General features: G+C 42.5%; 2 long non-coding RNA genes across 2 annotated transcripts; one reads left to right on the forward strand and one right to left on the reverse strand.

Moving 5' to 3' along the window:
• Positions 1-216: 216 nt before the first annotated feature.
• Positions 217-2,677, forward strand: LOC130389175 (uncharacterized). The gene is made up of 3 exons (XR_008896501.1): positions 217-347; positions 1,326-1,491; positions 2,022-2,677. It is a non-coding gene; the product is annotated as an uncharacterized LOC130389175 (long non-coding RNA).
• A 1,053-nt stretch (positions 2,678-3,730) lies between these two features.
• LOC130389174 (uncharacterized) lies at positions 3,731-15,282 on the reverse strand. The gene is made up of 4 exons (XR_008896500.1): positions 15,089-15,282; positions 11,702-11,782; positions 4,587-4,633; positions 3,731-3,872 (listed from the first exon to the last, which is right to left on the reverse strand). It is a non-coding gene; the product is annotated as an uncharacterized LOC130389174 (long non-coding RNA).
• Positions 15,283-15,491: the final 209 nt, after the last annotated feature.

A 15,491-nucleotide genomic window follows, 5' to 3' on the forward strand; every position in this document is an offset into this window, starting at 1 on the left:
ACCCTGACATGTTACCATGTGGTTAATAGTTTACTGTAACAGACTGTTCTGTGTTTAGTCTGGAAAAGGAGGTGTGTCCCTCCTGAGTTGCCTTAAGGAGAGGGGTCTGGCTGCAGACATCCACCCACACGCTCCAGACATCCACCCACACGCACTTCTGCTGCAGACAAAAACATCCACCCACACGCCGGAAATTGCGTGCTGGTGGATGTCTGGAGCGCGAGTTGCACATTATTCAACAGCGCCCCCTCGGGTCACACTTTTCGGTGGGTCGCAGAATTCGGTGTAACAACGGGACTCACTGCACGCATATGTGACGTTCGGCTCAGCTGCACTTGGAGGTTATGGTAGGTGACTATTCAAAACACAGCGATACAATTATAAATGCACGAGACTTGCATTACTTTACCGATCTATTAGTTTCATTAAGTTTAGATTTTTTCATCAAACAAATAACAGAACGTTACACCAATATGAAGCATTTGTTGTTTTATTCCACACTGACGGTGGCAAACGCTAGCTAGGTGTCATTTTTGCAAGATAGGCAAATGTTTTTTGTAAACGTTGTGTAGCCTATAGTCGGTCTTATTAAACGATTTTAGAGATTTGCAGATGTGTTGGGAGCATAAACGATTTTAAGATTTGGACTTTTGACAGTCATCTGTAGTCCAAAACAGAGTTAAGTTGTAATAAAATAATTACCACGAATTGAATTGGCGCAGCTCGTTTCTCTTTAACTAGAGTTGCACCTATCAGCTGTTCATCTCCGCAGCGGTGGCTGAGAAGTGTGATATCATTCAATAGACAAAATCGATCGTTCAATATTCGATCTGCCTGTTTAGTTCATACAATCTGTTTATAACTAAGAGATCATAGATAGCACTTAGTTCAGTTATCAGGGGTAAAAGAGGAAAAATTTAATAAAACGGCTTAAGTTAATGAATTACTGTTATGTAATAGCCTACTATCCTGTCTCAGATTCTAAATGTTCAATGTCCCCCAGTCAATAGGGTGCTGGGGCTCAGACAGTTCATAAAACATATAATGACAGAGAGAAACAGATGTAAAGTACAGTATGAGGTAGAAATATATCTCATCATTACTTATATGCCAATAATAGTTAAAGTTGATGCTCTGAAGGGACAATAATTGCTGCACACCCCTAATAAATGTTAAGTTTTTCTATTTCAGCCTTTTTCGTCTAGACTACAACCACTACTGAATTACGGCCTTTAAATAGTTTGCTGTGCTGTGAGAATTTATCGTCTTTGATCTTAATTTTTTTTGTAACATCAATTGTAACATTTTTTTTCTGTCTTTTGTAGATGCATCACTCGATTTTTAGGGATGATTCAAAGCCAGAAGTCAAATGCTGCACAACTTGCTGCACACTTTTCCACTGCCCCCTATGCCCAACTTTTAAACCAACCGTAAACACGAAGCTTCAGTGCCACCTGGAATCCCACATAAAACATTCCATTACATTTAAAGGTGATATATGTATGCGTGTAGAAAGAATGTATGTGTATATGTCCGTAGACAATATTTATGAATGTTTGTCTGGTTACTTTTATAAGTCAGTGACTTATTTTCCTCTATCTTTTGCCTGCATTGATCTTAGACACAAAGATCAATGATAATTTCCCTGAATATTCCACCATTCAGTCATGACAATAATCTTTTGTAAAGAATGTGCCATCCTCCTAGGTGTGATGGTCTTTCATTATTTTAAGTATTTAAAGAGGACAAAATTATTCTGGTGTTCAACTCACTCAGTGTTCAACAGTTTCAGGTCCTCCTCTCTGTAGACAGACTTACCCCCTCCAGTTATGTTTCCCACCACAGTGCCGTTGTTGTCTAATTTGATGTGTTATTATCTGGATAAGCTTGTCTGCAGTCCGGGGTGTAGAACCTTACAGTTCCAAGTCTTAGTTTAAGTAACTAACTGGTTGCAAAAATAATATAATTGAATATAAAATGATTCCAACTTGGTGGCATTTCATTTTGCCTGGCTGCGTCAGAATGCAGGTTTGCTCAGGGGGAAGGTGGTCGAGCCCGCATTTCCGAATATGGACGCAAAAGAACAGCAGGAGCTCCTGGAAAGGATACGTTCTTCAACTGATGAAGAAGAAAAGTATCCCCTGCTCTTCACATTTGATTTTCAGGAAGACATGGAGGTCTTCCTTAACATGGCAGCTGAGGAGGATCTTCGGGTCAACGCCATGTTTCTGGGTCGCTGGGTGGACAGCCAGTGACATTGCTGTGTGTGTGTGTGTGTGTGTGTGTGTGTGTGTGTGTGTGTGTGTGTGTGTGTGTGTGTGTGTGTGTGTGTGTGTGTGTGTGTGTGTGTGTGTGTGTGTGTGTGTGTGTGTGAGTTCAGTTATCTGTTGAGTGTTCTTAATAAAGTGTTATAACGTTTACAATGTATAGATTTTTTGTATGACTTTACTTATTCACTTTGGTAACACACAGAGCTAAGTTAAAACACAGACTTGAGTTTGTCGTATTTAAATATGGGCAAATAAGGTGGTCCAGCAGCACAAGGTAAGACAATATTATAGACAATTAGAGCCAGATATTAAATGAATGATGGTTCAGAGTAAGAATTTAGGAATGCAAAAGTGCTAATAACATATGATAAATTATGTTGGAATGCAGTCAAACCTTATGATATTAAGACAACAGAATGTAACATAGCTAGACCTAATATGAATATGTCAGAAAAGGTGAAGCTAAAGGGGAATTGTTCTGACTATTCCTGTCCACTCATACATAGTATTTAAAATAATTATTAGCCTCAATCTCTGATGCCCTTCAGCTTTACAATACGAGTATCAGTTTGTGTCCTATCAAATATTAAATTGAGATGATTGCAGTATAACACAGAGGGAATTCTGAATAAGGTGTGTGTATTTACAGAAAGAGAAGAGCCATAAGCTCCAGCTTAAAGTCAACAGCGAGTGTCAGGTCTTCTGTCCAAAACCGGAAGCGTTTATCCGATTTTATAACTTAATTTATTTCGTTCATTTATGTAAACACATTACTTAACGCCCGTTCATTTATGTAAACACATTACGTAACGCCCGATTTTTATTTTATTTTCCGATTTTTAATTTTTATTATCCGATTTCCGGCGTGTGGGTGGATGTTTCTGTCTGCAGCGGAAGTGCGTGTGGGTGGATGTCTGGAGCGTGTGGGTGGATGTCTGCAGCTAGACTCTCTTGGCCTTAAGGGGAAGCCCTTTGAGTGAGGCGGCGTTCACCTTCCTCAGGCAAGTGCTTACATCCTCTCCGGTAGTTACGCTACCTAACTTTGCACTTCCTTTCAAGATGTACACCGACGCCTCTAAAGACTCTGTTGGGGCAGTGCTAGCGCAGGATGAGGAGGGTTGTGAAATGTGAGAAGGTGATAAATAAAGGTAACATTGATAATGACCCCTACTGGACGGAGGTGTAGGTGGGTGCTGGAGTTGGACCCGTTTGACTGGGTCATGGTCCACAAGGATGGCGCCCGCCACAAAAATGCGGACGCTCTGTCCCGCCGACCCGTGTCTCCAGACTTTGTCGAGCCAGATGCTCCTTCAGCAGGGCTTTACACCGTGGCCTCAGTGGAGGTGTCTGACCACTCTCCGCCTGCAGAGGGGGCACAAACAGAGCCAGTTCCTGTCTATTCACTCAGTGGTGGTGGAGCTGAATTGCGGTCAGCACAGCGTGAAGACCCTGACATTAGTGCTGCGTTGACTTGGTTGGAGCAGGGCAGGGTGCGGCGGCCTCGTAGACTCCCCGGGGGTTCCTCTGCCAGCTTGAGGAAGTTATGGACTGAGTTTCACCGTCTGTCGGTGATGGAGGGGCTGCTGTGCCGCACGGCGTTGCCTGAAACCACGGGAGAAAAGCAAATTCAGGCTGTTGTTCCTGCAGCCATGGTGCCGGAGATCCTTCAACAGTTGGGGGGCCGGCTGCTGCACACTTTTCCGCTGAACATGTGTGGGAGAAAGCCAAGCAATCCTGCTACTGGCCCTTCATGTTGAGGGACATAAGACAGTGGTGTGAGGGCTGGCCCTGACCAATTTGGCGCCCTAGGCAAGATTTTTGCTGGCGCCCCCTACCCCTTTGGATCGCACAGTAAATTCGACTACCAATGTTCAGAAACTCAGAGAAGCTACAAAGCTTTGTCTTTGAGACTCTTTGATTTTAGATAGAAAATTACACACACGAAACGTATTACAAACCAAGTAACAACCAATGAATCATAAATACAATATGGTATGCACAAAATACTGCAGACGTTAGAAATTTTAATAATTAAACACTTTGCAGTAAAAAAAGTCTTGCAAAACAAGTGACAATGAATCACTCATACAATAAGGTATGCACAAAATACTGCAAAGAAATGCATGATGTTTACTAAAGGCATTCATAAGCAAAATAATAGATAGAGTTCAGATTCAAATTATTGTAAATACAATTAAATGTAGTATGGTTTATCTAGTTTGGTTCTAACCAGAGATTAAACAAGCACTCAACTGAGGTGTAAAAAAAAAAAAATAATGTATTAGGGCTGTGCAGAGGTAGACGGGACAGCCGCACCTGATGCTGTGTCACTGGGGGTGGTACTGAAATATTTTAAAGTGCATCTGAAGAGAGAAGAGAAGTATATGTGACGACTGCATGTTACATTTTAATAAAAAAACAGATGCTTGGTGTGCTATACATGAGACTAATATAGACTAATAATGAAAATGTTATGAGATTCATTACTTTATTGTCATTGCAATGCAATTCAGTCTAACCACAGTGCAAAAAACAGTAAAGTGCAGTGAAATGAATACATATGTATATATAGCCTATGAATGATATGTGAAAGCTAAGGTATGAAATATTAACAGTAATGCACTTTAACTGCACTTAACACTGATGTAAACTTTAACAAACATAAACTGACGCATAAAACCAAATGCTGACAACCACCCTATTACAAAGGGGATGGACAACTAAAAGCATTTTAACTGACATACAAGCAGGAGAGACACCTGTAACACCTGAACCAACCCAGTATCACGCGATTGCGTGCTCATGCGCACAAACGTTAATCTATTGAAGCGTGTTCCAGAGTACGATAGTCCGACTTTTTGCGTGCTACACAGAACGAAATGTAAACCAATGCTTTCTGAATGGGAGTGTTGTCAGACAATGAAGGTGCTCCACAAAACGGTACGAGAGGGAGAGAAAGAGAGAGAGGGAGGGACAGAGAGAGAGCGAGAGAGAGGCTTCAGAAAGGGTGTGCGCAGATAGTACAGTGAACCCTAGTTATGTTTATGCCAAAACCACAAATGCTATATATATATATATATATATTGCCTAATTATATATATTGCCTATATATATATATATATAGGCTATATATATAATTAGGCTATAATTCTATTATTTAGCGTGTAATGAGACAATCTATAGCCAAATTGTCGAAGATGCCCGAGAATCTCCGGAAATATCAGCATGGGAAATCGGCGCATCAGACCCATGAACCTATAAAGAAAGACGTCATCTCAAGCGGGTGAGAACGTTTGCGGTGCTGGTTTGTGTCACGTAAGTACAGGTCTCTCAAGTCTCATGCATTCGGCGTGAGACACACGCAATTCAATCCATGCACACTGGTCTCACGAAAAAATACGTGACACTGTCACGTAATTTAATCTATTGAAACGTGATCAGGGACACGTATTTTCTAAATGTTGTATTTCAATTAGAAGTATTTGTCGTGAAACTAAGAACGACTTCCAAACTAAGGTTCCGTCCGGGAGCGTTCTCCCTAATGTCCCTTAAGGAGCTCCGTACAGATCATTCATTGTTGAAAATTGTCTGTGATAACTAACAAATGACAGCTTTTGGCCACCCGTTTCTACTTAAAATTGTCTGTGATAACTAACAATATGACAGCTTTTGGCCGCCCGTTTCTACTTTCACCTTTGATTCTGAGAAATTGTGACAATTCATGGATATATTAAATGCAGGTGCGCTGCTCTGTAGGCAAACCGCAAAGGAAAAAAGGGTAGCTGCTTCATCTGTTCTTTTAAGAATTGTATGTAGTGATGTTTATTTTATCTAGCCATCTATTCTCTTGTTTTTGGCTATGTGAATGAAAGTCCGCGTCGATGCCTCGCAAGTCCAGAGTCGCAAGCGGACGCTGCCATGACATCTAGAAATCATACCGTATTTAATGGGTTGTAGTGAGTGTAACATAATTCACCTACAGTATTTTGTTAAGTGTTGTTCTTTCAATTGTGTCAGGCATGTCGTTTACTATCTTGGTGGTTCAGGGATCGCTGTCCCTTTTAAGGATTACGAGCGTCTCATGACGTCAGAGCCCATGCGGGATTTGTTTACCTTTCGCGTTTTGATTTCCTGTTTCTCTCTTACTAAATAAACGAGTCACACAACTGTGTGCTCAACTTGCGAAATTGTATCTCTCACTTATGGCAATTTCCACAGGGTTATCATTAATATTGATGTGTAGGGGTTGTTTATAACTCGTGAATAATATTGTTTAGACCACGGTCTGGGGGAATACTCTGATTCTGATTGGCTGCAGGGCGTGCATTAACTCCTGATATAGGCCTACAGACACCTGCTAAGTAGTTCCAGTCAGTGTTTAGATTCTCTGCCCGAGCCCGAGCCCGACGCGGGCCGGGTCGGGTCGATATTTCCCACCACTATCCTCGGGCCGGTCCTTTGATCGAGCGTTTTTATTTTTATACTATCATTGGTTTATTGGCCTAATCTGAGGAGAAATCTATGCCATAAACAGAAATATTATAGGCCTTTATTACACGGGTCTTCTCAATGCCGTGGAACGCTCCGTTCACTTGCATGGGTAGTAGTCCGGTGACTTGTCTCCCCCAGCGTCTTCCGTTGCTAAGCGACGTCACCGTCTTTGCGGACAATTTATTTCTCTGCTGATCAACACTACGAATTACCAAAAGACTTGTATGCCCCCCCCCCCCTTAAATAAATACTATGGCAGAAGTATTATTATTATTCTCATTCAACTTTGAAATTTTAATACCTTATTCTAGGGCCTAACTGGGACCTCCGCACCGAAACTTGGCCCAGTCGGACCCCGAGGGCAGGAAGGGGGGGCCTGCCCTCGGGGTCTGACCGGGCCAAGTCTCGGGCAGGAAGGGCCCCCCCTTCCTGCCCTCGGGGTCCGACCGGGCCAAGTTTCGGTGCGGAGGTCCCAGTTAGGCCCTAGAATAAGGTATTAAAATTTCAGGGCGGTAGGACCTTCCTATCTCAAAAACTGTTTTTCCACAACATTCTGAACCATTAGGTCTTGCAGGCTACACTTCTGAGGGGCTTTGTCCAAATGACACTCCATTTGGGAAAACTTTTTTTCTCTAAGGGCTAGAACTCCAAATCTCGGATATGTCGTACACGGGGCCCCGGGAAATGTGTGTAAACATTTTAGCATCCCTAGCTATCTCGAAAAGGTCGGCAAAAGGGGCGTGACCTCCAACAGTACAGTAAATGTACATAAGACAGAGGTTAGTTTCTAGTCCCCATTTTTTGTGGGATGGAGGTGTACATTTGTGGCTAAAGGTGTGTAGACACAGCTGGCCTGTGGCCACGTTTTTGAAGTCGGGGGTCAAAAGGTCAAAAGGAGCCGGCACCACGCCGCTTATGAAATAACAAAAAGTTAATGTGTGTTTCTCTCATAACTTTTTGTCATTATTAAAGAGAGGCCTGATTCTCAGATATGCATGTTGGATGGCTAGGGTGTAGGTCTGGGAAGAACTTCAGGCCAAAATCTTGCAAGCGAGCCGCTGGGTGCAGGTGCAACGAGATGGAGCACTTGCTGAGCCTGGACTTTCATAATCTTCGCTCTGTGAATGTAAAGGATGTTTGGTCGGATGTTACGACGAAGAATCATAATGTGAATGGGAATATTCTATAAATCTCTTGATATCATCTTTCGTCTCAACACTTCTGCTGCAGCCACTTAAAGTCTCACTCCGAGAACCTTAAAATATGAATCAATCCATTAGAAGTATGAAAATATCTTCCCGGTGGTGCAACAGAGCAAACAAGGTGTCCTTTGACATCTACGTTTCGAGACGATTGCAACAGCGCCACACATAATTAATTAGTAGTAATTAGCTGTCGATTTTGGAGGCCTTTATCAATAATGACCAGCTATAGATTTGCTTCCCGATGGAGATTTTTGACAAATTACATGTTAATTAGCATCTACACGTTAAGCTGAGTCCAATGAGATCAAGCTCGGCCTCTTGCTACACCGAGATCATGTCCTAGACCTAGGTGTACCATGTAAAATACATGTTACCATTAGCTAGAGTGTCGTTCTTGGTGTCATTGGACTCAGCTCAACGTGTAGATGCTAAATAACAGGGGCGGCGCCAAACGGTTGCTTGCCGTTGCTATAGCAACTCCAAGCAATTACTCAGAAACCCCAGAGCAACCCCTGATTTTTTGTCAAACTCAAACAACATATTTGAAATAATGCCATTTTCCGTAAAATGGTATTAAATAAGTTCAACTAAACCTATGGCCGAATGCGGTACCCGTCACCATACCGACCATTCCTGTCATATGAATCACCAGATTAAGTGCATAATCAGTGAGTAGCGTCAACATTTCAGGGCCGTGACTGGACTGTCGTTCAAATGAACACGAGTCAGCCTGGGACTCTCCTCTCCTCCCCTCCCCCTCACCGTGCCCAGTTCCCGAGCGTTGGGCATGCGCACACTCTGTAAGTGACATGAACAGATTAAAAAAAAACACATTCACACAATTAACACAAACTATCCCAAGCAATATGTACAATATTAATTAATTATTATTTAATGTACATGAAACAATAATTTCATTAATAGCATAGTCATACGAAAAATAAATAACATTTCAAATATGCGGACATCTCGCGGCGAGATTATCAGTCAGAGATGTTCGTTGCCGGCTCGTTGGCGCTTAAAAAATATGGACAAGTTTTTACTATTTCGAAAGAAATCAAGTTCAAACACGACTCGCGATGGCGAGGCTGAGGATGGGCTCGTTAATAGCCAGACTTGTGTTGGACTTGGCAGTTGTTCGGAGGGGGGTTATGCTGAGGTCAAGAAACGGAAGAAAATATTGTAGCCTACACAGTTCTGAATTAGCAATACAATGTTATCACATGCTTGCTAGCAATGTTGGTGTGTTAAACCGTATGGATTAAAGTGGAATATTGCAAGAAGTCCTGTGATCAAGACATCGATTTAAGGTAGGGCGTTTGGTTATTAAGTTTGCCCGTCGCAGCATATTGACTTGGGGCCCATGTGATTTTGTTTTGAAGTAGAACTAGATTATAGGTTTGGCTCATGCCAAAGGATGGGTTTATCGTAGCCTGGTATGATCCGCCCTTAATAGAAGTATTATGAAGTATAATAGTATCAACAATAATAGCAACTATTGTATTAATGTTCCACATAGGCCTACATTTGAGACGTATCGCGCAACTAATGTGAATGCTTTGGAATGTACCGTGGCGACGGTGGGTCTGAGATGTGCAATTCACCACTATTGACAGGACAGCTAACCTTGTAGTTGGGGGACTGCTGACGGGCTGTTGATTGAACTATGTTGTTTGTTATCGTGTGGCCGCAGTGCCACCTGGACTAGCAGTGAATGTGTACATGCCGCTGGGCTATTTTCATGTTGGCCTTCTTAAAGATCTTCCTCTATATTGTTCTATGTCTTTACGTCTTTATGTCTGTGCGTGTGTGAGGGAGAGGGAGAAAGATAGCGCACGTTGAACTGTCAAATGATACGATCACACTCAATCACAGTGGTGCGATTAGTCTGTGTTGTTACTGTACTGTAAACTTGCCTCGTACGGGACCGCAACCACCCCAACCCGTGCCGAAAATGTCTTCCCGGCCGTGTCTCTGCCAAATTCAGGTGTTTTGATCAAGGTTTTTTTTTTTGACCAGCAACCTCTTGAATTCATACAGCAACTGTTAAGCAACTGCAACAAATTATTTCTGGCGCCGCCACTGCTAAATAACATGTCATTTGTGACAAATCTTTATCGGGAAGCAAATCAATAGCTGCTCAGTATTGATTAAGGCCTCCAATTTCGACAGCTAATTACTACCATTAAACATGTTCGAATATGCTCATGTGTGGCACCGTTGCAATCTCCTGGAAGCGTAGATGTTGAAGGACACCTTGTTCGTCCTCTTACACCACCGGGAAGATATTTACATGCTTCTGATTGACTAATGAATTGATTCAGCTATTCCCCCAGAAGTCTGGGGTCAAAAGGTCAAAAGGAGACGGCACCACGCCGGGGTGGATCCAGATCTCGGGCAACAGCGCAGGGTTGCCAGGTCCTGCAAAAAACGTGCCCCCCACATACCGTTCAAAATCCACCCAAAATGTCCTAGAAGCATCCCAAATAAAAAATTATATTATTGGCCATTTTGGCCAACGTTTTGAAAGTAATAATATTTGAGGGAATATTTTTTTGTTGTTGTTTTAGCAGCGAAATGCACCGTGTGCGTGTGTGCGTGTGTGTGTGTGTGTGTGTCTGTGTCTGTGTGTCTGTGCGTGCGTGTGTGTGCTTGTGTGTGCTTGTGTGTGTGTGTCTGTGCGTGTGCGTGCGTGTGTGTGTGTGTATAACACGCTATTTTATGTTGAAATGCGACGTAATCCAGTGTTCACAAAAAGCACACTGTCAACGTATGCTTTTGGCGACTGGGTTGGCTCTCAGATATACGTGTTTCTAACAAGATGATATCATTAAAAGTTACATAAAGTAACAGTTTAATAACACAAACGCAGGAAGCACGTGAGCTGCCCCTTCATGGGTCTGATTCGCCGATTTCCCATGCTGATATCCCCGAAGATTCTCGGGCATCTTCGACAATTTGGCTATAGATTGTCTCATTACACGCTAAATAATATAATTATAGCCTTGTAGTGACCGTAACATAATTCACCTACAGTATTTCGTTATGTGTTGTTCTTTCAATTGTGTTGTTGTTTACTGCATGTCATTTACGTTCTTGGTGGTTCAGGGATCGCGGTCCCTAAGGATTACGTGCGTCTCATGACGTCACAGACCATGCTGGATTTGTTTACCTTCAGCACGCTTTGTTTTCCGGTTTTCTTTTTTACAAAATAAACGAGTCACACGGCTGTGTGCTCAACGTGCTAAGTTGTGTTCTTAACTTATTGCAATTTCCACAGCCTAATTATATATATTGGTTTTGGCATAAACATAACTAGGGTGCACTGTACTATCTGCGCACACCCTTTCTGAAGCCTCTCTCTCGCTCTCTCTCTCTCTCTCTCTGTCCCTCCCGCTCTCTCTTTCTCTCTCTCTCGTACCGTTTTGTGGAGCACGTTAATTGTCTTAGAACACTCCCATTCAGAATGCATTGGTTTACATTTCGTTTTGTGTAACACGCAAAAAGTCGGACTATCGTGCTCGGGAACACGCTTCAATAGATTAACGTTCGTGCGCAGGAGCACGCAATCACGTGATACCGGGTTGTGTATATATAATTTAGGTACGTGTATAAATATATAATCAAATGCTCTAACAATACCACTGCAAAACCTGTCCACCAGCCACAAACGGGACCAAAAAGACTGAGAGAGAGAGAGACAAGTAAAAACTGGCTTTTATGTGTGTGGCAGACCTCCCCTTGCTGGAAACTGATGAGGTGATTGGTGGAAGCTGGTTGGTAGAGGCGGGATGATGAATTGTTAACGACTGGCACCTGCACATAACAGAGAGAAACATGAATGCAGCAAAAAACATCAGTGGCCGTAACAAAGACCATCATGAGGCCGTCTGGAAAGGCCACCAGCGTCCTGGTTGCACTTCCCAGAGCTGTATCTGATGTTAAAATTGAAAGTGGAGTGTGCTGCCAACCAGCGGTACCTGGCTGCATCCTGTTTAGGTTACTTCAGTTTTTAGGTCAACGGATTGTTGTCCGTTATGGCGAATGTGTTTCCGTATAAATAATCGTGAAACATTTCATCGATTTACCACTTTAATATGAGGAATTCCAACTTGTTGGCTGGATATCGCTTCTCACTAGGTGAGAGCCCTCTGCTGGCATAAGCAATGATTCACATTTTAAATCCAAGTACAGGTGCAGAGGTGAGTTATTCAATGACTGTTTCAAAAGCTCTTTGGCATGCAGGCGTCCATCAATCCGGAAAGGGTTCTTTGATGTTGAAGTAAACTCCAGGGTAAGACTTGCTATTTTTGTCCTTCTTGTACGTTGGATAGCCCTTTGTGAGTTGTTTGTCGTTCAGATGCTTGACGATGTTTTGGTAGTAATTTACAAAAAGGTGAAAGTAGCCTGCAAAGTCTAATGGTACGGCCACACCAACCGCGTTGCTCGCGTTAGGGGCGTTGAAAATCGGCATTTTTGCATAGGGAACCATTGGTCTAGGCGTGGTACACGCGTTGAAGCGTTGAAGCGTTGCGTTGGGGGCGTTAGGCGCGGCAGTTGCACGTAATTACGCACGTAAACGCAGTAACGCGCCCAACGCACCAACGCCCGGAGTTCAGAAAATTGAACTTTCAACGCTCCAACGCGTGACGCTTAGCCGCGGTAGCCAATCAGCGTGGAGCTTGACCCGACGTCACTGGCAGAGAGTAGTGAGCTTGCACAGAAGCATACGGCCGACATCTTTCTTTTTTCTTCTGGGTGGAAATAGTAACATAGTTACGCCATTAAATGCGTTTATGGAAACATTTCTAGCGAGAAATGTGCATTTTACTTTCATAATGTTCGCTCAGTGAATGTGAAGGATGTTTGGTTTGATAGTTATGACGAAGAGGGAACGCTCCGTTCACTTGCATGGACAATGGACTCATCTAGCTGCGTTGGCGCGTTGACGCGTTGGAGCGTTGAACCACCACACACTGGTCAAGCGTCAGGTTAGGCGCGGTACTCGCGTTGTCCAACGCGAGTAACGCGGTTGGTGTGGCCGCACCATAAGAATGACTTGAGTTTCTTCAGAGTTTGAGGTCTAGGCCAGGTTCTGAGAGCACTGACCTTCTCAGGATCTGTCTCAACTCCTTTACTTGAGACAATGTGGCCCAAGTAGCGTACTGAGCTTTGGAAGAATCGACATTTAGATGGGAAGAGCTTGAGGCCATATTCTCGTAACTGCTAAATAACTTTTAGCAGTCGGGCTTCATGCTCCTCAAGTGTGCTTATCCACACATAGACGTATGTCTCTATTATCTTGCGGCAATGACTATTCAAGAGGAGTACGGCGATTCTGATTCACGGATAATTTGTGCATCGACTAGTGTTGCAACTGTTTCCTCATGGCTTCATAATCGTTGGGTGTATTGGTCTAGACTTTTGCTTGAAGGGTGTCTCGTCTTTCAGGTTTATATGATGTCTCACCTTGGACGCGTGCCCGAAGTCCAGGTCATGTTGGGCAAAGACGTCAGCATAAGCCTTAAGACTCTGTGTTACGCTATCTTTCCACTCTTGAATTAGGGAAGAATCAGCAAAGACAAACGTGATATCAGCCTCTTTGGGTTCACTTGCTGGCTGAGTGGTGACAGCACAGCATAACATATTGTTGGTGTCTCTGTGTGAGGCAGACAAGTTAAGTGTTATGTCATTGTCATGTTCAGCTTAATTTCTAACCCAGACGTGTAGCTTATGAGGGTGTTGTTTTGGCAAGGTGTCCAGGCAGCACTCCACAAGAATTCCTCCGGGAAGGAAAAGTGTTTTGGGCTGTTCAATGACTGCACCCTAACTGGCGATGTTAGCTTTCACAAAGCCTTCTATAAGGACTCTTTCTTAAGCTCGTATAACTTGTGGCCCTTTCCCTTTGAGAGTCATTAAGCCAATCCTCCCTTTGGTGTTTGCAACTATCCTGAGCTTGCAATGTCATTCTTGCCTTTTTGTCCTTTAAGTTCAGCTAAGTAGGAGTCAGTTAAGCTTGAGCTTTTGTGTGCCACCTCGGAGAGAAGTTGAATGGGGTGGGTTACATCTGGTTTACTAGTAGGCCTTTGGCATGGCAAAGAGGCACTAAAAAATTAAATGGGCTCACCTGATGTGAACTCCACTATTACTGAGTCTTTGAACTAGGGCCCGACCGATATAGATTTTTGAGTGCCGATGCCGATTATTTTAAGAGAAAAATTACGATTACGATTTAATCAGCAGATTAAAAGCAAAACAAAAAAAAGCCTATTAAACTTAGTTTTTGATACCTTAAATATACTTTAAACTTTTTTGAACAATATGTGAATTGAATGCAGAACCTTTGAGTGTTTTAGAATACATTTACAGCCAAAAATGAGTGGAATGTAAAATGTAAAATAAATAACTAACTCCCAATGTGCTGCGCTCGTGAGCAGTGACTCACACGTGCGTGCTGAGCAGTATGGTCTCACCGTTAGAGTCTACAGTATAACAAATTAACATGGCCTGGGACCTAAAGAAAAACAGGCACAACATGCTCAAACAACGCGTCTTGTGTACATTGGTGAGCTAGGTGAGCGCACAGCTGCCTGAGCGAGTGTGCTTTCATGTTGAACGGTAAAAATCAATCTCCTCTTTTTTACTCCAGCTAAAGTTGTTAGTTAGCAAGGCGAGTAGGAGCGCAATCTGCAGGATACTAAGCGCAATAACAATTCTAATCTTAGGAGGACAAAGGGGTTTCTTATTTGTGGGAAGTTCCCTTGAACGGCACGCATACTGCCCTCTTTAGGCAATAACTTTAACTACTCCTGAGGTTAGTAGCCCTAATTTTATGAGGGTTACATGTATAAAGAAACACAAAGAACATTGACCACAATAAACAGTTAGCAGACAGGTTACAATAAGCAATTAAGCCATTTAGACATGGATTCATGACACAACCGTTAGAATTAGATACCTTTGTTTACCTAGTTTCATATGATAGCATAAGCTAAACGATAGCTCAACATTAGCACGCCATAGCCTCTGAAGAAAAGTAATGTAAGCCAAAAATGTTCGCTAGCAAACAGCTAGCTAGCTAGAACCAGCTAACGTTACTTGACGTTATATTCTTAAACTTACCAGAAGAGTCGTCCTCCAGTTCTGACCTTTTCCTCTTATCCATGTTTTCCAAATGTTCGTCAAACACTTCGTCAAGCATAAGCATCAAGTCATCAACCACTCGCTTAAACAGAACTTCTGGTTTCATAACCTTCAAAATAAAAGCCTTTAAAGCATTTGATATGAGGCACCAAACAAATCACTCACAATCACTCAACATGTGCGTAAGACTCAATAAATGGGTTTGTAATGCGTTTATTAACAACTATAAGTAACTAATAAGACTATTATTAATTGTGTTAAGCAATCAATAAATAGTTAAAAAGTTTCTTATAATTGCTTATAAAAGTCTTATAATCTCACAATAAACATGTTTATTATGTTATTAATAACACTTATATATAGTCTTATTAACACCAATTAA

Source organism: Gadus chalcogrammus, chromosome 9 (assembly GCF_026213295.1).
Source record: "Gadus chalcogrammus isolate NIFS_2021 chromosome 9, NIFS_Gcha_1.0, whole genome shotgun sequence".
In the NCBI taxonomy this organism is placed as follows: domain Eukaryota; kingdom Metazoa; phylum Chordata; class Actinopteri; order Gadiformes; family Gadidae; genus Gadus; species Gadus chalcogrammus.